This window comes from Amblyraja radiata, chromosome 28 (assembly GCF_010909765.2).
Source record: "Amblyraja radiata isolate CabotCenter1 chromosome 28, sAmbRad1.1.pri, whole genome shotgun sequence".
Taxonomy (NCBI): domain Eukaryota; kingdom Metazoa; phylum Chordata; class Chondrichthyes; order Rajiformes; family Rajidae; genus Amblyraja; species Amblyraja radiata.
The window spans coordinates 7,985,180-8,011,184 of record NC_045983.1 but is presented as its reverse complement, the minus strand read 5'-3'; the positions used below and the strand labels follow the sequence as shown (position 1 = coordinate 8,011,184).

The 26,005-nt window shown below is 44.9% G+C and overlaps 1 protein-coding gene across 1 annotated transcript in view; it reads right to left on the bottom strand.

Annotated features, from left to right (window-relative positions):
- akap1 (A-kinase anchoring protein 1) overlaps positions 1–11,596 on the bottom strand; it is a 44,622-nt gene extending 33,026 nt beyond the window's left edge. Inside the window, exon 1 of the mRNA XM_033045699.1 lies at positions 11,416–11,596. The gene's annotated coding sequence lies outside the window, so the exon portion shown is untranslated. The remainder of the gene's footprint in view (positions 1–11,415) is intronic.
- Positions 11,597–26,005: the final 14,409 nt, after the last annotated feature.

Here is a 26,005-nt window from a genome sequence, read left to right as displayed (position 1 = left end):
TTAGATTAGATTAGATTTCCTTTATTGTCATTCAGACCTTTCAGTCTGAACAAAATGCTGTTGCTCCCACAATACAAAAACAGAGGTTTGTAGGTTAGTTGGCCTCCGTAAATTGTCCCAAGTGTGAAGGATGGTGCATGTATACGAGGTGATCACTGGTCAACGTGGTCTTGTTGTGCCCCAAATGCCCATTTCCACACTGTATTGCTAAAGTTCAAAGTATAAAATAGAGAATTATCAGTTAATTATACCATATTGCAGCAGAAACGCTAAACTTTAAGCTGCCATAAACCAAACATGCTAAAAATCTGAGCACTTACCATCAGTTTGGTGAATTTATTGGATGCCATTTTGGAAAGGTTTTAGTTGACTACAAGCCCATGGGTTTACAGCACAGTGTTGTACCCAGGCCAACATTGGCATAATTACTGATATGACAAATTATGTAAAGAGAACTTTGCCACAGTAACCTGATATATAGTAAATATACAAATACATAAGCTTTCAGTGTTGCATTATAATCAACACCAAGGGTTAAGAGTAATGGGGTTATATTCTCATTCATATGTTGGTGATAAAATGGGGATCTTGTTAGAAAATTGCACATTGCTGGGCCACAAGATATGCTCAGCTGGTCATGCTGTACGGATGATCTACTCATTCATCCATCAGTGCAGCACAAAGTCTTCATCATTACATTTCCTCTTCCCCGCACCCTCCCAAACCATGAAGCAGATGCCACGTCCATAATTGCCAGGACAACGGTTCCATCCATCCTCTTGAAAGTAACTAATTTTCTCTCCTTCCCAATTCAGACCTGACAAAGCATCTGAAAGAGAAACTTTGTTCTACCCATGCTGCTTGATCGGCTGAATGCTTTGAACATTGTTATCTTGTCCACCCATATCGGTACATTTTCCAGCCCAGGAAACATTGTGAATCTCCTCTTCACCCTCTCCATTGCAATCACAGCAGTTCAATTCTCCACAGCATAAAACAATTCTCATTGAAGGCCAAGAAAACTTGCACCAAAGTGTTATGGCTGGTAGATAACTGATACATCGGTGTCAATCAAGTAGTTTAATGATGACTGCACCTAATTTCAGGATCCTTAACCTGCCCAGTTTGAGGGACACCTCAAATTCAAATCCACATGGAGACAACAGGAAGTTCACCTAACACTTCATGTCAATCAATAATCCCAAGAACAGGGTTATGCTGAATCAGACCTACAAATGACTGCTCCTTGCTATACTGCCGAGGCAGCTGCTAGGTGAAAGGACAGAGGCAGTTGCTCTTTCTCTTCTTGAGCAACTGGTGGAGGGAACAGAAATCACTCGAGTCATGTTCAGTTACACTTAGTGAAAGGGTGACCAAAAAGCCATAAGCAGAAATCTTTAAGTCTCCTTTTATATAAAATCTCTTAAACCAATAGAGTACAGGTTTTGGGTTTGAAATGCGATCTCTTCAAAGGGCATTGAATACCAAAGATGGCCCGACTACAGGTTTGTGGCGACACTAGAAAGTTTATTCAATGAGACTTTGTCACATGTACTAGTTTTATTTATTTTTTTGTTTTAGAGATGCAGCACCAAAACAGGCCCTTCAGCCAACCTGGTCAGCGCCGACCAGCGATCCCCACACATTAACACCATCCTACACACACTAGGGACAATTTTACATTAATACCAAACCAATAACCTACAAACCTGGACATCTTGGGCGTGTGGAAAGAAACGGAAGATCTCAGAAAACCCACAAGGTCACAGGGAGAACGTACAAACGCAGTACGGACAGCACCCGCAGTTGGGATCAAAGCCGGGTCTCGGGCGCTGCAAGGCAACAACTCTGCCGCTGCACCACTGTGCTGCACTACGTACAGTGGAAGGGGTCAACAATAAGAGCAAGGATTTGGCCATTTATGACCAAGATCAATAGGACTCTTTCAAAGACTGGGAACTTTGGTGATCATTACCCTCAAGAGACCAAGATGTTTCAATGTGTAGTTTATTCAAGCTTGCACTGAGCTGAATTATCTCATTCATGTTAAGACATGCTGAACCCATCAAAAATGAAAAGATAAAGTTGGGAGGAAAAAAGCATTGGGCCAAAGTGCTGTTGCTTCAAGATACATTGGACATTTGGGCATCAAGCCATATATTGCAGGAAGCCAGTAATGACAGTAAGAGCAGCCAATGATGGATCCCTGATGTCATGACAAAATGATACCCAAAGAAACAAAAGCTCTCAAAAATCGCTTAAACAGCAATGCCATGTTATCTCATGGGACTCCAAAGCAGTTGCAATTGTCAAGATGCCCAAAAACTTGAATAATTAATTGACTAAGTTTAAGTTATCCATTTTCAATGCACGTCTCAGTGGTCAAACCATGGACAAAATCCCTTTTATCAGTATTAGTTTATTATAGTCATTGTACCAAGATAATGAAAACATTTGCAATCTATCCAAGGAAAATGATATCATGCAGGTACAGCAAGAAAATAAAGAGAGCATAGTGTTCTAGCTACAGGGGAAGTGTGGATTAAAAAAAAAAGGTTCAGGACTACAATGTAGACTGGAAGATGCAGAAGTTCATCCCCAGCATACGAGAAGCCTTCCCAAAAGCGATAACAGCCATAACTGTGGCAAGAGTTTTGAGGCCATATTTAAAAACGCAGTCGCCACATGTTCGCGGGTGGTCGTCGGGGTGTCGCCTTTTTTGGTCGTGAGGAGTTCCCGCATTCTGAGAACTAGTCGGGGGCCTGATCTTAGTCGACGCGAATTTTTCAACATGTTGAAAAATTAGCGGCGACTAGAATGAAGTCCCCATGGAGAGTAGCGAGAATTCTCGTGCCGTAGGTGGGTTGCCAGGAGGTCGAAGGTTCTCGTAGGTTGTAGCCGGTGCTGACTGGTGAATTTCATTGGATCATTGGGGGGGAAAAAAACCCCATAAGCAGTAGTTTTCAGAACCAAGGATAACTGACCAGTAATGTTAAATGTCTTCCGAGCTTCACAGCTGTGTATCTCTGGCCTCATAAAAGTTGTCTCCTCTCCTTCTAACCCATTCTCCCCCCTATTCCTCCTTAATTTAAAGGACTTAGCGTACACTGTGCTTTAGCAGTCTTTTTACAGCACCAACCTTCCTGATCATCACGGTGTCTGTATCACCTTGGCTTTGCACCATGTGAATTTCACTCAAACAGTGCTCCCCCGCCTGCATAACGGGCTGGTGAAGGAGTGTGCGCGCACTTTTTTCCCCCAGTCGCTGGCAGTCGTCTGAAAAATTGCCTAAGTGGGACAGGCCCCATAAATACTCATAATGGAAGTATGCAGCACTATTAAACTGGCAAAATATCCCTCAATTCTGGCTATTCCCAACGTAAGCATGTTTGATGAGGGTAGTCATCATAAAACACCTTGAAAAATACTCATCTCCCTTATTGCAGTTCAAGCAGATAGATTTTAGTAAGATCACAGTCACTGTCCAAGCTTTAATAACACAAGCCTAACATGCTCAACCCCCTTCGTTCAGAATTTGTCTGAACTGTTACGATCGCCAGGAGAGCAAACTGGTGTGTAATAATTTAGGCATGACGTCACCAATTCCATGCAGGGACCAACAAGACTTCCCTGCCTTTTATGCTCCACTCTCTTTGCATTTAAGATCAATGTTATATTTGCATTTCCTGTCCCCTGCAAACAACTTGCAAATTGTTACCAGAAACTCATCCACCTCAACAGCAATTTAGAATTAAGCACATCAAGGTGAAAGGATAAATGTGCGTGTACTTTGCAAGGACACCCATGTCTGTACCACACACTTTCCTTCAAAAAACTTCACAATGGACAGATTGGGATGTGCAGAGCGTTTTCCCAAGGCAGCTGAATATATTTAGCAGTGGCAAGAAGTGTTTAAATCCGAAAGTGACGTTACCACGTCAATAGTATAACTTTGCTCACAACCAACCAATCTTTGAAAAGCAAAGATAACCAAAAAGATGGAGTATTTCAGCAAGACAGGCAGCAGCTGTGGGGAGAAAGAATGGTGACATCTCAGGTCGAGACCCTTCTTCAGAATGAAAGTTGCGGGAAGGGGAAAATTAGAGATAGACGATGTGGAGAGATAAAGAACAACGAATGAAAGATATGCAAAAAAGTAACGATGATAAAGGAAACAGGCCATTGTTAACCGTTTGTTGAGTGAAAACGAGAAGCTGGTATGACTTGGGTGGGGGAGAGATAGAGAGCGAGGGAATGCCGGGGTTATTTGAAGTTAGAGAAATCAATATTGATTGTAAGCTGCCCAAGCAAAATATGAGATGCTGCTCCTCCAATTTGCATTTGGCATCACTGACAATGGAGGAGACCTAGGACAGAAAGGTCAGTGTGGGAATGGGAAAGAGAATTAAAGTGTTTAGCAATTAGGAGATCAGGTTGGTTCAAGCGGTCTGAGTGAAGGTGTTCAGCGAAACAATAGCCCCGTCTATGTTTGGTCTCGCCGATATACAAGATTCCAGATCTTGAACAAGATACAGTAGATGAGATTGGATGAGGTGCAAGTGAACCTCTGCCTAACCTGAAAGGACTGTCAGGGCCCCTGGTATAGGGACAGGTGTTGTATCTTGTGCAGTCGCAGGGGAAGGTACCCTGAGATGGGGTGATTTGCGTGGGAAGGGATGAGGAAAAACTACTTGCAATATAGCTTTAACATGTATATCATCCTGAATTATGTCTCCAAATGGAGACCAACATCTCCAAAATAAAGTGCAAGGTTGAACCACCCAATGAAGAGAAGCTTCACACTTGGCAACCTCACAATCCTATGCCACAAAAACAAACTCACGCTACATTGAGCTTGTTATACCTATTGCTGCCTGCAAAGATGATTCAGGGCAATAATTGCTCCCAATTTCTGTTCTGCAACCTATTAACTAATAATGTGCCAGTACTGCACAACTCACTAAATTGCTTAGTTCAAATATTATGTCACAGAAGTGTACATCTCAAAGTAATCCCATTTCACAGACTCCAGCAAAATGGTGCACAAACCATTGGAAGAGATGGATAGAGAAAACACCACATAAATGCCATCCATCAGTCTATAATGGGTTTTCACCACAGATTTATGGCAATGCTCAACAGGAAAGGGCAGCAAGCCCAGATTGCACAAACTTACAATTTACTGCTCTTTTAAAGAATTATTGAACTAATAGGGAAGGAAGTAAATGGATTGCCCCAGTGGTTAGAAACATAGAAATTAGGTGCAGGAGTAGGCCATTCGGCCCTTCGAGCCTGCACCGCCATTCAATATGATCATGGCTGATCATCCAACTCAGTATCCCGTACCTGCCTTCTCTCCATACCCTCTGATCCCCTTAGCCATAAGGGCCACATCTAACTCCCTCTTAAATATAGCCAATGAACTGGCCCTCCAGATAACACAATAGTGCATTATCATTAGAGAATCTCACCAATATACACATGCATCCTCGCAAATGATGCATGTGTATATTGGTGAGATTCAAACAAAACAAATTGTTTGCTTTTAAATACAATATCCCGTGGAACATTTGGTAATTGGGTTTCTATCCCACCCCCTTCCACTCTAAAAGACTAACCCTCAATCACTGTTTCACATTATAGCGAATACATCAGTGTCAAATTGCCTGCCCTTTGCAGTGGCTAGAGAAATCATACAAGTAACCAATATTATAAAGCATTTCACTTACCAACTTCCCCTGTGGGCCAGAAGTGTATTAGAATCTCATATTCTGTAATTGCACTTAAATAAATCGGCTGAGGTTGCCAATTAGTCTTGTTCAGCTCAGGAATGGCAAAGCTTTAAAAACGACAAAGGAATAAAACCTTTGAATTCTCCAAAATAATCATCTACTCAAGACGTAATGAGTGACATAATTTATCAAGACCAAAAAACATTACGTGGTTGATACGATTTTACCAACATTGACGCATGCTCCACAAACTCACATGGTGGATCTGCCCTAGTACTCAACATCTCCTGTGCTCATAAACCTCAATTCCATAGTATTTAAATACCTTCAGTATTTTTTATACCATTACACCCTGGGGTGGAGGATTCTAGAGATTTGTCAGCTCAACAATCCTACAAATCCCATTTTTTAAATAACCTGCCAGCCTCGTGCAACTATGCCCGCATACCTACATTAAATTTCATTTGCCAAGTTCTTCCCCAACAAACAACTTGCGGCAGGGCTCAAACATCTCTGCATGCCCTTCCATCTTTGTCACTGGCAAATTTGACTACTTACTCTAATGCGTCTCTAAATAATTAACATGGACAATCAATATTTGAGTGCCAAGAAGTGATGCTTTACTAGTTACATCTTCCCAGAAATTGTCAATGTGAGAACCAGTCTTTGACCCATGCTAACATGCCCTAATACCCAACCCTTATTTTGTAGCCCTTTATCAAATACTTCTGGAAACCAATTAGCATCTATAGGTTAGCCTCTGTTGATTCTGCTATTTATATCTTCCAAAAAGTTGGTAAGCTTCTCCTTAATAAAACCACTTAGTTTAATTATATTATGGCTGTATAAATGGCAAACGTCAGTGCACATAAGGAATAGCTGCAAACTCAGTGCAGAATTGTTGTCGTGTCACAAAGTCCATCCAATATTAAAAGCAGAATGTGGTAAAGGGGAAATGGGTCATGAAGTAGCCTCCAAGTGTTATGTACAATGCATGAGGAACAGCATAGCCATTTCACACCCACCTGCATCATTCACTCCTTTCAATGCAAAAAACCCTTCAATTTCAGTCTAGCTCCACAATCAGCTTCGGAATAAGCCAGCTCTTTGAACAATGTTTACATGCACTGCCTAACCTTTGAAATGAGTACACATTTTTCAAGGTTCTTTTTAAACCAAACAGCATTGACGCTTTCAGATGCAAACTGCTGCCTTCAAGTCACTTTAAGGACAAGCAACATGGTGGCATTAGGGTATTTGCATATCTGAGAGAAAAATCAAAAGGGATAGAAGCTCAGATTTCACTTGCAGGATTAATTTTGCCCATTACTTGCAATTCTAAGGGTCACAAAGTACTGCCAGTGATTCACAAAATACTCACTGTATCGACTAGCTCAAATGATGCCATCCCAAACCTTAACTGGTGCATTAATCGTCACATTGCATGTTCATCTGAAGCCCGCTTTATAACCCACCTTAGGCATGAAGACCAGTTTCCTGTGAAAAGGTCTGGGGACAATTTTAGATTGCTTAATGAACTGCCTACAAAAACACAGCCTATTCAGCTAGTAACAATTTGATCATAGGTGACCAAAGAGCAGACTTCACCCAACTGAAACTGCTGCTTCATTAACAAAATCTCAACACCCCCAACTGACCATCACACTTAACGAAACCTAGTTTTCCACCTTCAAGTCATGGTACCTTCTCAACTCTACAGCACAACAATCAATTGTTCACCAGCTCACCAACCACCTAAATTTGATTGTGGCTTAGTTTAGATATACAACGTGGAAATAGGCCCTTCGGCCCAACAAGTCTGCTCCAGCCAATGATTCCCATACACTAGCCCTATCCTACACACAAGGGACAACCTATAATTTTAATCGCAACCAACTAACCTACAAACCTGTACGTCTTTGGAGTGTAGGAAAAAAAATCAGAGCACCTGGAGTAAACCCACGAGTCACGGAAAGTGCAAACTCCGTACGGCCAGCATCCACAGTCAGGATCGAACCTGGGTCCCTGGCATTGTAAGACAGCAACTCTACTGCTGCGCCAAGGAAATAAGGGCCACCGGAAACTCTAAAATTCATTATTCATACTATTGAGTTATAGATCATCAAGGTATAAGATTTATTTTTTGTTTAAATGAGGGTCAAAACCACAAAGTACTCCAAAATGAAATCCATTTTGAATGTTCATCTGGTACACTCACACTAACGAACTGAAATCATAATACTAAATAACCTAGTTAAGAACTGCCCGACAGACTAAACAGGCTATTGAACAATGCAAAGTAGTTACATCAGTCATCTGGGGGGGAATTCATAGACCCTCTTGCCTTTAATTCATTCAAAGAACATATTGATAAGCCATTTTCTCAAATTACTACCTTCCGCCGGTAAAAACACTCCCGTGGAATTGTTGAAGTGCCAGGACTTAGATGCATCGACAACTAAAGGCCATTTTCATGCAAAGGTATGGAGAGGAAGCAGAAAATGGAGGTGCTTCCACACAGCTGCTGCTAATGCCATGGGTTTGGGAGTTGCTTTTAGAGTGGCCTTGGAGAAAAGAAAACAGCTGCACATTTTGTGCAGGTACACATGGCAGTTATGATGCAGTGGAAAAGAGCACATTATTCACCACTAAACAAGTGACACACAAATGTAAAGTTTGACCCAAAATGTCTTTCTCTGCAGAGATGCTGCCTGTCCCGGAGTTATGCCAGCACTTTGTCTCTACACAAACGTAATGTAGATCTTGATGCATGGAGGCAAAAAATGCTTCATTTTCTGAACATTTGCAAGCTCTACAATCACATCAGCAAATATCTCCACTTCTGAACCAGCAACTGAAGATGGCTACACCAGGACACTACCAAATACAACCTACAACAATGTTCTGCCCTGGGATGACCAACAATCTCTGATGTGGTGTACAGTTGATGTGCTCTGCACATTAGCAGCAATCCCATATTGATTTCCATTGAAACGATTTCACCAAAGCTTCAGAAGAGCTCCATAGTGCAGAGGGATAAACACATTCAGAAGCTGAAGTGGAGGGGGAAAGGACTGCAAGAATTAAACAAAAAATCTGGCAAACACTTGAATCTACCACCAGCTACCATCCTACCAAAGCAAAAAGCCATAAAAGACATACCACAAGCACATTGAAGGGCAAGATCTCATTAATGGAATACAAATTCCACCATTGCCAACAGGCCAGCAATGAGGCAGTCCCAAGTCATTGTGTGCAGCCATGGTATTGATCCAGAGAAAACATGGAAGAACTTTCAAAAAGTTGCTCGAGCAGTTTAGAAATTTACTTTAGAAAAGATGAGATTTCATGCAGTGGAGCATCTTTTTTTAAATTTATTTTTTATAATGTCTCAGACACCTGGTGCGAAAAACAGTCATCGTACACCCCTGCATACACAGATCAGTCTCAACCACAAGAGAATACCTACCTATCAGTTACCAATGTCTTTTAGTAAGTATAGTAACTGTACAACCAGGGACAGCTGGGGAACTCTGGGCATCAGGTGTCCATGCACATTAAACAGGTGACGCAAGACTGGCCAAAGATAGGTAATGACTAAATCACGGGATTGCCCACTGCATCCATAACCTCAAAGTTTACTCAATAATTATCCCAAGAGTAAAATATGGCGTTCACAAATGCGGCCTCATTGGAATGCTTCCAACATCTCAGCTTCAGTTTTCCAGCACCTGCAATACCAACTTAAGCACTGTGCATAAACCTCAGCTTCAATTTTTAAGTCACACATACTGCAAGGTTTGGGCCGAGAACACCAAAGTGTAACAGTCAAAATAAGTCTGACATATGCCAGATTTGTACAGAAACATGTTTAACTTAGTTCAAAAAGAAAACTTCCCTTTAGTTCAGGGGTTCCCAACCTTTTTTGTCCCGTTTACCCCTGGCAACTTTAATAGCACATAACAAGGTTAATTCGCTTATTTATGAACAACTAATGATGAACCAGTAAACCATAACCAAAGTCAGTCATGAGAAAAAAATGTAAAAATTCAGAATCGACAAATTTACCCCCTGGGTAGGTGAAATTTACCCCAGGTTGGGAACCCTCATTTTAGTTGGTAAAAAAAATGAGCAAGAAAATATAGGAATTTTAAAGATGTTGCTCTTCCAAAACTGGTTAAACATGAGAAAACCCTTGGATACAACTAGTTATGTCACATAAATAACATCAGGGTAATGTGAGCCAATAATAATATTAAAGAGCTCAACATCAGTGAATTGTCAACATATGGAGGTCAACATTTTACAGCTACTATTTTGAATATAATGCTTAAAAAGTTCACCAAAAAGACAGCTCTACCAAGATTCAAGACACTGCTGTGTTAATGCAGTGTACAACTGACAGTTAGAAGTCATCTTTGCACTGAAAGATCAACTCATAAGTTAAAACAAGAGGCACAAGACTTTTACAGAAGGACAAACAGCTGGTGCATAGTAGGCAAAGGGTAGCAACCATATTGTGCCAAAAGAGTCAGCCCAAAGAGGAACATAAACTGCCTTTGACTTGAATGTGGAGATGCTGTGCCACTTTAACCTCAGGACAGCAACAAAGCCTTGACAGACTAATTGCAGGCAACAGCCATGCACACTAACTTTGCAAACTGCCACTCGCAAACAAAAAGGAAACTACTACAAAGAAGCAGGACTTTACTTAGGGAAAATAGTAACATGCCTGCGCGCCGAAACCAATTACCTAAACATAGCACAAGCTTTATTTCAAGTTCCAGGGAGAACTGGAGGCCCTGCCCCACGATTTAAAGTCAGTTGTTTTAACTATCAACTAAAGCTAATCTCCTCTAAAGAAAATATAGGAATTCTTGAAGAGTGGCTCCTAGTTGATTCGAGACTAATGGGTGTGCGAGGAGCATCAATCCCTGGGAGAGGAGTCCAGCCTCTCACCCCACCTGCCCCCAGGACTGGGCTCCAGGCAGCGGCCGCTGGTCCTGGTCAATACCGAGGGTTGTGCGGCTCGGCCACTGAAGGTGAACGGGGGGGGGGCAGTCCGGTGACCTCCACCGGTGCCCGCGGAGGGACAAGGCCGGGGAGGCGGGTGTCAAAGGACGGCATTGTGGCTCCGCTCCAGTACGGTCCGAGGAGCGGTCCCACCCCCCCTCCTCCTCCCGGGGGGGGAGCGGCCGGACCTTCCCCGGGAATCCCCGGACTCCAGAACAGAGGCCCGAGGCCGACCTTGGGCAAGGCAGCCTGGGGTCACTGCGACAGAGGGGGACGAGCGCCGCCGCCGGCCCTTCAGCCCCACAATATGTGGGGAGACGGCGAAAGGAGGAGTCCGGTAACCGGGGTGTCCGGCGAACGGGGGGGGCGGGCGCGGAGATAGGCCGCAAATCCGGGGCGCCGAGTGAGGCGAGCATTCCGTGGTCACTGCGAAACAGGGAAGGGGGGGGGGGGCGGCCGGCCGTGGCCCTTCAGCCCCACAGTCCTGGGAAATGGCAGGAGAGTGAGGCCGGTAACCAGCGGCGGGGCGGTGGGGGACAGGCCGCAAAGCCGGGGCGCAGTGTAGCCCGGAGCCTGGACGGTCAGACTCCCTGCCCCTAGCAGGGCAGCTGAGGGCCTCCGTGCCCCAGCCGGCAAGCGGGCTGTCGCTAGCCGGGAGCGGGGTACTCACGCTGCCGCAGTGGCGCCGCTCAGCCCCCGGGCTCTGCTCCACTCCACTAACACCGCCGGCCACACGTGCCCGCCGTCCGCTGCCGCCTCCTCCTCTTCCACGCGAGTCTCCGCTGTCGTCACCACGTCGGAACACGCCCACCGCTGACGTCACCACGACCGATCAAGACACGCCCAACGTCTGCTACTGCGTCACCTCAGCACCGCTTCTTCCTTTAAAACTCCCCGTCCCGCCCACTCATTCACCAACCTCTCGCGACAGCTCAACCCTCGCTCGAGGCGACGCGGGGCCAAGTCTCGTTCAACGGTCACTGTGGCGCGGGGGCGGGACGAGCGCGAGCCAGACCAAAGATCTTTGGGCCAGACCGCGTCCTGGCCTCTGATTGGTTGGGAGCCTTCAAGATGACGTCTGCTTGGTCCATCGCCTTTGAGGTAACATCCAATTGGATGTGAGTCTTCAGCAGGTGGTGCCTGATTGGTTTATATCCTTCAGCATGCTGACCAATTGGAAACTGGTGTCTGATTGGCCAATAGTGTTCAACACAACGCCCAATGGGATGGGAGTCTTTCACAAGTGGCGTCTGATTGGGCGAGAGCCTTCAACGTTCACGTCGGATTGGGGACTGCCTTCAACATGATGTGCGATTGGAGGAGACCCTAGACCCGCCGCCCAATCAGCAGTAGGTTGGGTGGAAGCGCGTTGCTAGGACGGGCGGAATGGACATTGGATCCGTGCTCTCCTCTGGCAGTTTGATGTCAAGTCAAGTCAATTTTATTTCTATAGCACATTTTAAAAACAACTCTCGTTGACCAAAGTGCTTTACATTGGTGCAGGTACTAACGTGCTACAAACAGTGGTACATAGATCAACAATACATACAGCCAGCCACGGAACTCGCTATCAAAATATGCAGGGGACCGGGGGACAGGGGACACACAATTTATTTGCAGCCGCGCGCACATGGGCACACTCACACACACATGCGCGAGGCTTCGGAGGCTCAATCCAGCGCTAAATGCAGCTCAACTCTGCCTGTCTCGCCGGGTTAACTACAGCCCTGCCTGGACTGACGGGATACCAGCGCTGCTTCTCCGTACCGGCCATATTTCCCGCAAGCCTAGGCAGACTTGGTTCGGCAATTTGAGTGTCCTGGAGAGGAAAAGACTACAAAAAGTAGTAAACACTGCCCAGTCCATCATCGGCTCTGACCTTCCTTCCATCGAGGGGATTTATCGCAGTCGCTGCCTCAAAAAGGCTGGCAGTATTATTAAAGACCCACACCATCCTGGCCACACCACTCATCTCCCTGCTACCTTCAGGTAGAAGGTACAGGAACCTGAAGACTGCAACAACCAGGTTCAGGAATAGCTACTTCCCCACAGCCATCAGGCTATTAAACCTGGCTCGGACAAAACTCTGATTATTAATAACCCATTTTCTGTTATTTGCACTTTATCAGTTTATTTATTCATGTGTGTATATATTTATATTATGGTATATGGTCACACTTATCTGTTTTGTAGTAAATGCCTACTATGTTCTGTGTGCTGAAGCAAAGCAAGAATTTCATTGTCCTATACAGGGACACATGACAATAAACTCACTTGAACTTGAACTTGAACTTGAGATTCACCTGGCGGGCAGAGTTGAGCTGGGTTTAGCGCTGCTTCTCTGCGCTGACTGTGGGCCTGGGGGCACAGCTCCCGTCTGACTCCCGACCTCTCTGGCCACCCGTGCGGGGGCACTCGGGTAGGGCCGGTACAGCGCCGATGAGCCGGGATCGATCCTGGCTGCAGATGAGGCGCAGGTCTGTGCCACGTCTCCCTCCTCCGATCACCGCACTCTATCCTCAGTCCCACGCCCCCCCAACTACTACCTCCTCCAATCATCGCGCTGAATCATCATGTCCCGCCCCCATTGCCTGCTGACCGACGTCTCTCTCGTCCAATCGGCACCCTCGATCAGCAGTCCCATCTCCACTGAAAGCGGAGATTTTAAAATCCGGATGACAAAAACTTGGGGGGGATGTCCCCCACCTCTCAAAACATGGGGGGGACGTGTCCCCTCTGGCTCCCTGGGTTTTCTGCCCCTGTATACAGCGCTCCCTCAGAGGACCTCAGGAAAGGCTTGAGAGTAGAAATAAGTTTTAAGTCTAGACTTAAAAGAGTCGATGGAGGGGGCAGTTCTGATGGGAAGAGGGATGCTGTTCCACAGTCTAGGAGCTGCAACCGCAAAGCCCGGTCGCCCCTGAGCTTATGCTTAGACTGCGGGATGGTCAGTAACACCAAGATCTGAGGGTCCTGGAGGTTGTATGGTGGGTAAACAGATTTTTGATGTAGGTGGGGGCAAGCCCGTTAAGGGCTTGTATACATAAAGAAGGAGCTTGAAATTGATTCGGAACCGCACAGGAAGCCAGTGGAGAGAGGCCAGAATCGGGGTGATGTGGTCCCTTTTTCTGGTGCCCGTCAGGAGTCTCGCTGCGGCGTTTTGGACCAATTGCAGGCGGGACAAGGATGATTGGCTGATGCCAGTCATCCCTGTAAAGGGAGTTGCAGTAATCTAGGCGGGAGGAGATAAATGATTGGATGATCATTTCGAGGTCATCAAATTGGAGGAATTGTTTTATTTTAGCTATCGTCCGAAGCTGGAAGAAGCTAGCTTTTACCACGGCATTAACTTGTTTGTCAAATTTCAACATGGAGTCAAATATCACGGCAAGTTTTTTGACATGAGGTTTGAGTAATGGGGTAAGGCTTCAAAGGCTGCCTGTTATCGTTTTGATTGAGTCCGAGGGGTCCAATAGGATGATCTCAGACTTTCTCTCGTTTAGTTGGAGGAAGTTCTGGGCCATCCAACACTTTATATCCACGAGGCAGTGGATAAGGCTGAGAAGATTAGATCGGTTGTTGGGTTTCATGGGGAGATAGAGTTGTGTATCGTCTGCACAGCAGTGGAAGGAAATGCCGTGCCTTTGAATGACTTGGCCTAAGGGGAGCATATACAGGGAGAAGCGAATGGGGCCTAGGATGGAACCTTGTGGAACTCCGCAGCAAAGGCTAGCTGGGGAGGAGAAAGAGTTGCCTATGTTTGTAGAGAAACTCCTATCTTTGAGGTAGGAGACAAACCAGCTCAGGGCAGTGTCTGGGGCCTGGGCAAGTAAAAAAAGACTGCATGCATTCACCTTCTCGATAATGGGATGAGGGGGCACAACTGAGGTGTGGAGGAATTCGCCCTCACAATGCTGGTGACTCTCTGGGATTGTTTACCCCAGAGTGGTGCTGAAGTGGTTTTGGTCTCCTAATTTGAGGAAGGACATTGAGGGACTTAACCTGGTTGACTACCGGGATGGCGGGACTGACATATGATGAAAGAATGGGTCGACTGGGCTTATATTCACTGGAATTTAGAAGGATGAGAGGGCATCTTATAGAAACATATAGAATTCTGAAGGGATTGGACAGGCTAGATGCAGGAAAAATGTTCCCCATGTTGGGGGAGTCCAGAACCAGGGGGTGGTAAGAATAAGGGGTCGGCCATTTACGACTGAGATGAGTAAAAACTTTATCACCCAGAATTGTGAATCTGTGGAATTATCTGCCACAGAAGGCAGTCGTGGCCAATTCACTGGATGTTTTCAAGAGAGAGTTAGATTTAGCTCTTAGGGCTGACGGAATCAAGGGATATGGGGAAAAAGCAGGAATGGGGTACTGATTTTAGATGATCAGCCATGATCATTTTGAATGACGGTGCTGACTCGAAGGGCCGAATGGCCTACTCCTGCACCTAATTTTCTATGTTTCTGATCATCAATTATTTGCTAGCTTAGTGGGAGAGGAGAGTATGTGCTGAAGTAACTCAACGGGTCAGGCAGCATCTCTGGAGAACATGGATATGCGATGTTTCAGGTCATAGCCCTTCTGATCCCAAAACATCACCTATCCATGTTCTCCAGAGATGCTGCCTAACCCGGTGAATTACTCCAGCACTTTATGGCTTTTTGTGTGAAGCGGCATCTGCAGTTCATTGTGTCTGCTTCTCGATTATTTAGCACCTTTATTTGTAACTTGGAGGAAGAGGATAGACACAAAATGCTAGGGTAACTCAGCGGGACAGGCAGCATCTCTGGATAGAAGGAATGGCTGACATTTTGAGTCAGGACCCTTCTTCAGACTGAGAGTCAGGGGAGAGGGAGACACAGAGATAAGGAAGTGTGAGGTGTGAAAATGAGACATCAACGGTGTTGGAGGAGGAGGACATCTTTTGGGAATTAATAACTGGCAGAGAAGCGAAGTTGAGTTGTGGTGCTCATCAGTGCGATCAAATTGAATGGCGGGGCAGTTTGTGGATCAGAGTGGCTGATGCCTGCTCTACTTTTGCCATCTTGCGTCCGACACAAACTGCATGGTTCCACAGGAACAGGCCAGCACAGTAACACTATTAGCAGTGGTCGAGGGTGTTCTGGCCCCTGGTGGGACAAGACATGTTGGTAGTCTCTTAGGGTGGCACAGTGGGCAGCTGTAGACCTGCTGCCTCACAGTTCCTTACTGGAATGTAATACTGAAGCTCTATAAGGTGCTGGTAAGGCCGCATTTGGAATATTGTGAGCAATTTTGGGCATCATATCTGAGGAAGGATGTGCTGGGTCTGGAGTGAGTCCAGAAGATGTTTACAAGAATGATCCCGGGAATGAGTAGGTTAACTTATGATGAGCGTTTGTCGGCACTGGGCCTGTACTCGTTGGAGTTTAGAAGAATGAGGTGGGATCTTTATTAAAACAGACAGAATAGTGGAAGGCTTGGATCTGGAGCGGACGTTTCCACTAGTGGGAGAGTCTAGGACTAGAGGTCATAACTTCAGAATTAAAGGACGTACTTTTAGTAAGGAAATGGGGAGAAATGTATTTAGTCAGAGGGTGGAATTCTTTGCCACAGGAGGCTGTGGAGGCCAGGTCAGTGGATATTTTTAAGGCAGAGATAGATAAGATTCTTGATTGGTACAGATTTCAGAGGTTGTGGGAAGAAGGCCGGAGAATGGGGTTAGGAGGAAGAGATTGTCAGCCATGATTGAATGGCGGAGTAGACTTGATGGGCCGAATGGCCTAATTCTGCTCCTATTCCTTATGAGCTCCAGAAACCCATGTGTAGGACAAAACTGCAGATGCTGGTTTACACCAAAGATAGACACATAATGCTGGTGTAACTCAGCAAGTCAGGCAGCATCTCTGGAGAAAAGGATTAGGTGATGTTTCAGGTCGCGACCCTTCTTCAGACTGAGGCGAAGAAGGGTCTTGACTCGAAACATCACTTATTCCTTTTCTTGAGATGCTGCCTGCCCTGCTGAGTTACTGCAGCATTTTGTGTCTATCTCCAGAGATCTGAGGGGTAACCATCCTGACCTCGGGTGCTGCCTGTGTGGAGTTTGCACGTATTCCCAGTTGGGTTTGCATGGGAAACCCTGCATGGGTTTCCTCTGGGTGCTCTAGTTTACGACCACATCATGCGGGTTTTTGTAGGTTAATTGGCCTCTGTAAATTGCCCCTGGCATGTAGGGAGTGGATGAGAAAGTGGCATAATGTAGAACTAGTATGAACGGGTGATAGATGATCGGTGTGGACTTGGTGGGCAGAAGTGCCTGTTTCCATGCTGTATCTCTGAAATAACACTTGTGCCTCAAATGAAGATCCATGGACCTGAAGTCTTAATTGTTTTGACTTCCACGGAGGCTGCTGGACTTCTTGAGTATCCCAGTATTTTGGGATCTATAGATGGTGTCAAAGGTCCTTGACTGGACAGGTCGATAGGCAGGCAATCCATTTATTCCGCCATTTATCTCGGACTTCTGGGTGCTCCTGATGCATGGACCTGATGTTTACAATGTTACTTCAACTTCAATATATTCAATTTTATTCCTCATTCCTGAATCAATTCCCAAATGACTCGAGTGAGCTTCCAGTGAATATGAAATCGATATCAGGAACAATATCATTTGACATGAAGATTTGTCAACAGCAAGGAAGGGTAGTTGAAGTTTCATTCACACTGTTGGTCTGAGTGGATGAACAAGCAAATTCCCAGAGCAACGTCAGCCTTAGAGAACTGAAAGTCAGCACAAAACCAGCAGGATGCTCCTCAGCTTCTTCCCGCAGGCTATAAGACTGATAAACGGACTTAGCCCCTTGCCAAAGTATCGCGCACCAACCATCAACCTGGACACACTGCAGCAGCTGTCGATCGGAACGCCTGTTGATGTTTAGTAGAGAGTAGAGTGTTTAATTTAATTTGTTCATGATATATGTTTTTTATTTCTAGTTATTTGTTGTTATTTGTACTGCACACTGAATGGACACTGGTTGAGCAAAGTGTTTTTGTTTCCTCTGGGTATGTGAGTACTCAGGAAATGACAATAAAGATATACTGATACTGATACTGATAAAGGTTGCATTTTTCCAGAATTATTGACACCCCCTTGAATATTGGGTGGCTGCACAGCGGGACAATGGTAGAGTTGCTGCCTTACAGCGCCAGATACCCAGGTTCAATCCTGACTACTGGTGCTGTCTGTGCAGTGTTTGTACGTTCTCCCTGTGACCCTGTGGGTTTTCTCCGAGTGCTCTGGTTTCCTCCCCCATCCCAAAGACATGCAGGTTTGTAGGTAAACTGGCTTCGTAAAAATTGTCCCGATTGCGTAGGATAGAACTAATGTATGGGTGATTGCTGGTCGGCGCGGACTCGGTGGGTCGAAGGGCCTGATACCACACTGGATCTCGAAACTAAACTAAACTAAAATCTACCATTCTCCTCCGCGCTGAAGCTTGGAATAGTGAGTATGTTTGAGCTTCAGGCATCAGACTGGCATGAGACGGCTGTTGGGAGTTCTGGCTGTGAGATATCACGCTTATATTTTGTGACCCAACCAATTTGGTCTCAATCAGTTGCCCTGACCACAGAGTCCTGCTGGGTTTGTGGGCAGTACATTTTATAATAGGAGAGGGACCAGACTAAATTGTTGCATTATTGGCAGTTTGATCAAATTGTAACCCATTGCCATTTGCCAAACTGTACAGGCTTTACAGTGTAACTCAACTTGACAGAGGCTGGTTGGTCACCAGGCTAACAAAGTTCATTGATCAGTCCTGTTGCAAGGTCTTAACTTGAAACATTGACTGTCCATCGATACTGTTTAGCCTGCTGAGTTCCTCCAATAACTCTTTTTTTTCACATCGATCAGTGTGCAGAGTAATTTAAATAAATGATTAAACAAGATATCTGCAAGACTAATTCTTATCTTCAACTGTAACGGCAAAGAACCACCGTCAAAGTAATAATTAACAGAATTACTACCTTGTATAACGTTGTGGTTCTCTGTGCTTACATGTTATTCTCGTTATTGATAATCAGGGACAGTGTGTGTCTGGGCTTAAAGGTAATCTTTGTACTGGTTCTGGATAAAAGCATATAGTTCAACGGTTACATTGGCGCAGCGGTAGAGTTGCTACCTTACAGTAAATGCAGCGCCGGAGACCCGGGTTCGATCCCGACTACAGGTGCTGTCTACTTTTTGTGCTGAAATATTGTTCAGCTGTTCAACTGTTCAGGGACGTTTAGATTTTTTATTTTCCTCCCAGTATTGGTCGTTGATCACGCTTTTTATCAACTCCATTGTATTTGGGAGAATCTCATTTTACTTACGATTCTTTTCTCCGTCTTCCAAAGATATCAAATCTCCACAGGGGTAACGTCTTTTGAATCCAAGGGTAGAAATGTCAAAGACAAGAGGGCACAGTTTAAAGGAGATAATGTAGGGCAGGTTTATTTCGCACAGTGGTGAGTGCCAGGAACACACTGCCAAGGCTGGTGGTGGAGGCAGATTCGACAGCAGCATTTTAGAGGCTTTTAGCTAGGCACACGGATATGCAGATAATGGAGGGATATGGTTCATGTACAGGCACAGCTGATTACTTTATCTTGGCATCATGTTTGGCACAGACATTGTGGGCCGAAGTGTCTGTTCTTGTGCTGTACCATTTTATGTTCTATATTAAGGGCCATTCCCACTTTCATGATCTAATTCACAACCTTTTTTACTCGTGGACATTTTTAGTCAGGCTAGAAAAAACGCCGCGACCTACTTGATACCACGAGTACCTACGACTAGCATCACGACCTCCTACGACCTCGTGACAACCATGCTGCGAGTATGAGTCAAGGGCAAACTTGGCAGAGGTCGTGAATTAGGTCGTGACAGTGGGACAGGCTCTTTAATCAACAACTTGCTGAAACATGCCTGTTCAGGATTGCCCTTAACCTCTGGTAGACACAAAATGCTGGACTAACTCAGCAGGTCAGGCAGCATGTCTGGAGAGAAGGAATGGGTGATGTTTCAGGTCAACGGATGGGGCGGACCAAAGATAGAATGTACCTGGCTCTGAGAGTCATGTTTTTTTTAACTTCTCCAGTGCTTTTAACACTATCCGGCCTGCACTGTTAGGGCGCAAACTGACGAAGATGCGGGTGAATGCTCCATTGGTGTCCTGGATCACCAACTACCTGACTAGATGACCACAGTATGTCAGGCTACAGAACTGTGTCTCGGACATGGTAGTGAGCAACACAGGGGCCCCACAGGGGGACAGTCCTCTCTCCCTTCCTGTTCACCATCTACACCTCGGACTTCAGATAATGACTCGGACTCCTGCCGCCTGCAGAAGTTTTCGGATGACTGCAATTGTGGGCTGCATCAGTGAGGAGAGGGAAGCTGAATACAGAGGTGCAGTCAACAATTTTGTTGAATGGTGTGGGGTGAATCACCTGAAGCTCAACACCAACAAGACTAGGGAGTTAATGGTGGACTTTGGGAGGCGAGAACACCTCTGTCTCCTGTCTCCATCAAGGGTGTGATTGTGCAGTTTACCAAGGATTACAAATACCTTGGAGTGTACCTGGACGGTAAACTGGACTGGTCCAGGAACGCTCAGGCCCTGTATAAGAAGGGACAGAGCCGGCTTTACTTTTTGAGAAGGCTCCGCTCCTTCAATGTCTGCAGTAAGATGCTGCAGATGTTCTACCAATCGGTGGTGGCCAGTGCCATCTTCTTCACTGTTGTGTGCTGGGGCAGGCAACAGGATTAACAAGCTCATCAGGAAGGCAGGCTCCTCAAACTGTGGAGCATCTTGGACAATACAACTCACCCCCTCCACCCCGTCCATGGCCAACTTGAGGAGCACCTTCAGCAACAGACTGGTTCTATTTACCATGATGCAGTACAGAACACCACAGGAGATCCACTTTCCCTGTGGCCATCAAACTGTACAAGTCCTCCCCCTTCCGTCCTGGGGAAAACTGACTCTCCCTCCCTCTCCCCGCTCACCCCCCAACATCCCCAATCCTTTCCACTCGTCACTTTCCACTTTAATTTCATGTATCTTGTGTTTTATGACTGTTTTCCTGGAATAAATAAAGTTTTATCGTATTGGCGCCCTCTCGTGTCATGGCTAGTGTGCGGCAACTGCAAAATCCATTGCACTGATGCATTCGGTTTACAAATGCAGCCGGGCACGGTGGCACAGAATTGGTGGGGTAGAATTGATGTCTTGTAGTTCCAGAGATCCATGTTTGATCCTGACTACGGGTGGTCTGTACGGAGTTGGTACGTTCTCCCCGTGACCTGCGTGGGTTTTCTCCAGGTGCTCTGGTTTCCTCGCACACTCCAAAGACGTACAGGTTAGTAGGTTAATTGGCTTCTGTAAAATTGTAAATGATCCCTGGTGCGTGTTGGATAGTGTTAGCGTGCAGGAAATCGATGGTCGGCGCGGACTCGGTGGGCTTAAGGGCCTGTTTCCGCACTGTATCTCTAAACTAAACTCAATATGAATGGCAAATATTGAATTTGTGTGCCATTTAAAAACAATGTGATATCTCAAAATAACAAGCATCTGAGCCTTGCAGTTAGACCAAGATTAGCCTTTGCATTAAGAACAACATTCAGTCCACTGACAAAGGACAAAGCTGAGCCCAACCAATGTAATTTAGCATGGAGTTTGCATAAGTAAACCATATGTTTGCATGATCATTGTACGTATTCTAGTTATTTTCAGAACATTAAATTTAAGGACGCAGAGAAACCGAGTTGAAATGGGTAGAGAGCCAGGTTTGATCCTGACCTCGGGCGCCATCTGCGCAGAGTTTGCACGTTTTCCCAGTGACCGCATGGGTTTATTCCCATATCCCAAAGACATGCAGGTTTAGAGGATAATTGGCCTCTGTAAATTGCCTCTAGTGTCTCGGGAGTGGATAAGAAAGCGAGATAACAAAGAACCAGTGTGAGCGGGTGATCAGCGGTTGGCATGGAGTTGGGGGCGGGGGGCTGTTTATATTGCTATATTTTAAACTAAACTAAAACAATGTCTCCTTAAAACTTAGGCAATGCGCTCCTGAATTGAAAAAGTGCCTTGTAAAACTTCACCCAGAGACTGCAATGCCATACATCCATACAGTGCATCAACACTTCAGTGATTAAGCTCACTTTGAACAACTCATGATTCTCACCTGTACCAGAGGCAATATAAGAATGTATGTATGTTGCTCCACATCATTAGTTCCTCAAGATGCAGAGATAACATATGACTTTGTGCGCATATATTGTTTAGACAAGGAGTTTAATAAATCAAAAAGAAATGAGAGTGCAGTGACTCATAGTGTCAAGGGGAGAGTGTCAAGGTGTGACAGGAAAATAAAGAAACTATCAGTCACGGGTGTGGCAGAAGGCTTAAAATTAAAAGTCAAAAGCTTAAGGCTCTTTGTCTGCAAGCAGTATTTGAAACATGTTGATGGCACAAAGAGAGTTTGATCCAATGACTATTACAGAGATGTGGTTGCAGGATTAACAGTTCAGGGAACTCAGAATTCCAGGTTGTTCAGAATGGGGCAAAAAGGGAAGGGAGATGGGGTTCTGTGGTTCTTCTGAAGTTCAACACTGGTGCAAAGAATCCAAGGCAGATGATTATCTAAATGGAAAGGGTGCAATTAAGTACTGAAACTCGTTAGTCTACAGATGCAGCAAATAGTCAATAACAAGGGAATTGGAATTGGTCTATGGAATGGTGCACTGCAATGCACTCTGTATCTTCCCGAAGGTAGACATAAAATGCTGGAGTAACTCAGCGGGACAGTCAGAATATCTGGAGAGATGGATTGGGTCTGAAGAAGGATCTTGACCCAAAACGTACCCATTTCTTCCCTCCAGAGATGCTGACTGTCCCGCTGAGTTACTCCAACATTTTGTGTCTACCTTTGATTTAAACCAGCATCTGCAGTTCTTTCTTACACACTCTATATCTTCCCCTTTGCTCTCTATCAATTATACTTGAGTTTGACTTGTATTTATGTGTAGTACTCTCTGATCTGTTTGGAAAACAAAGCTTTTTACTCCACCTTGTCACACATGACAATAATGAACCTAAACCTAATTTAGAAACAAAACATTATTACCATTGTACACACCCAATTACTGTGCGTAGTTTTGTTTCTCTATTTAAGATAAACTAATATTTGCACTCAGCCCAGAAGTGACTTCCATGTTAAATGGTTTTCCTATTGTGGATAGCCAGACATTTTCTTTGAAGTTCAGAAGTTGATATCAGTAGGGTGATATTATTGGAACATCTAAGATTTGAAGTAGGCCAAGATGTTTCCACAAGATGGCATGTCTTGATGAGGAAACATACTAACAAGATTATGGGTTAGTCATTTAAAACTGAGGTGCATAGGAATTACTTTGTCAGAGGGTGGTGAATATCTGGAATACTCTACTCTGGAATGTTTACTGGAGGCCTTATTATCTATATTAATGAGTTGGACTAGGGAGAAATTGTTGAAAATAAAAATCAGGAAATTGAGGGTTTAGTTTAGAGATACATCACGGCACCAGGCCCTTCGGCCCACACTAATCAATGATCACCCGTTCACACCAGTTTGATGTTACCCCACTTGTTCATCCACTTCCAACATATGAGGGGCAATTTTACAGATGCCAATTAACCCACAAACCCACACGTCTTTGGGATGTGGGAGGAAGCTGGAGTAACTGGAGAAAACCCACACGGTCTCGGGGAGAACGTCCAAACTCCACACAGACAGCAGCTGAGGTCAGGATCGAGCCCGGGTCTCCAGTGCTGTGAGGCTGCAGCTCCAACAGCTGCATGACTGGTGCAGGATTGGCAGAGTCAAAGCCTGGGGCAGATCAACTCTATATCAGGCTTGACAGGCTAGGCAGCCAACTCCTCTTCTATATCCTTGCCTTGTATCCAAATTGTCAACCTGGCGGCAACGTACATTCTGGTTTTTAATATTCAAAATTATTATTTAGTTTCTGCTCAGTTTTGATGAAAGATACAAAACGCTTGAGTAACTCAGCGGGACAGGCAGCATCTCTTGAGAGAAGGAATGGGTGACGTTTCGTGTCGAGTCCCTTCTTCAGACTCGTTAGGGATAAGGGAAACGAGAGATCTAGACGATCATGTAGAGAAATAAAGAACAATGCATGAAAGATATGCAGAAAAGCAATGATGATAAAGGAAACAGGTCATTGTGAACAGGTAGACACAAATGCTGGAGTATCTCAGCACCCGAGGCAGCATCTATGGAACGAAGAAAATAGGCAACAAAATCAAGGGCTTCGCTCCATAGATGCTGCCTCACCCGCTGAGTTTCTCCAGCATTTTTGTCTACCTTCGATTTTCCAGCACCTTCTGAAACACAGGTCATTTCGAGCTGTTTGTTGGGTGAAAAGGAGAAGCTGGTGCGACTTGGGTGGGGCGGCATAGAGAGAGGGGGAATGCCAGGGCTACTCGCATCTGCAGTTCCTTCTTACAAGCTTTGATGAAAGTTTGCTTTTAGTTGCAAACTTAAATGGTTTTCACTCCTCCTGAAGCTTTCTCATCTGAAAATGCATGAATTTCATTTCATTTCTCCACACAAAACTGCTTCTAGTGCCTATTCAGGTCACTCTTACGTGCCTGTGGAAGTTGTTTAGTCATTTTGTTCTGGTACTGATATTCCGTTGGCAAGCATATCTCCAACAGGAGACCTGTGTGCACACATTCATCCTTTCAATCCAATAATTAAAGTAGCCAATGGATCACCTGATGTAATGAATCAGATTCAATAACTTGCCGTACAAACTGAAAAAAATAAAATGGTCAGAGATCAGGAGGGTCCTGACCCGAAACATCGTCCTTTCACGTTCTCCGGAGATGCTGCTTAACCCGCTCAGTTAAATGCAGCACTTTGTGCCAATTCTTCCGTATTTAGCTAGTTTTTGTTTTGAACGTCCCATGTCAGTGTTCATTCTGAAAAAAAATTGAGAAAGTGTCATTAGATATTCTTTCCTGGAAGTGATGGATGATAACAAAAATCCCGCACTAAGTACCCCTTCTGCCATCCTAGTAGTAACAATAAAAATCACTTACGTGGACTGTCAGTGTTTAGTGCTTCCCTTTCATAAATTTGAAATACAGTGATCTGTGGACACACCACGGGTAGAAGATTAAGAGATCAAATAAATGAGTTAATGTAGCATAAAGAGTATTTACATAAATATAATATATACAAATAATACGTACATATTGAAATCCAGACCGAAGGTGAAGTTGAAGGAAAATAATGCTGTAACATTGCAAAAGAATACTGTAACTTGCAAATTGCCGAGTCACTCCAGCAATTTTAGCTTCCAAAAGGTTTCTTTCACAAAAAATGTCGTACTTATTTTCCCGGACCTGCACCCCAAAAATTCACAACAACGACTTTTCCCTCAGGTCAGTGTTTAGTGCAGTTCAAGTGAGTGATTCTTATTGTCACTACCAGGATGGCAGAAGGGGAGCTTAGAGCTTTGTGCTCTTTTATCATCCAGCAGTTCCAAGAGGAGATTCAGAAAGAAAATCTAATGAGTTTCTAATTTGTTTTTAGAATGATCACTGACATGGGACTTACAATACAAACATTAACGGAATACAGAAGAATAGACACAAAGTGCGGGAGTAACTCAGCGGGTCAGGCAGCTATTTTGAAGACCATGGAAGGGTAACGTTTCAGGTCTGGACCCTCCTTCAGACTAATGTTGATAGGTGACGTTTTGGGTTGGGATCCTTTTCAGAATGAAACCGAGGCAAGTTTGAAGGGTCCCAACGGAAATATTGCCGATCCAGATGAGTCTGAAGGAGGGCCCCGATCCAAAACGTTGCTTATCCATGTTCTCCAGAGATGCTGCCTGACCCGCTGAGTTACTCCAGCACTTTGTGTCTTTTTTTTGTAAATGATCATCTGCAGTCCCTTGTGTCTATAGCCATAAGGAAGGAAATGGATGGCTGGGGTCTGAAGAGGAGTCTCGACCCGAAACATCACCTATTCTTTTCTCCACAGATGCTGCCTGACCCGTTGAGTTACTCCAACTTCTTGCGTCTATCTTTGGATGACTGGAGAAACAGGTACTCCTAAATCCAGAAATAAAGTTATTTCAATTGCATCATATGCTGAATCAAAATAGCGAGCAATGGAATATTTTCCCCCCAACAAGGTTTGAGTAACATTGGACAGGG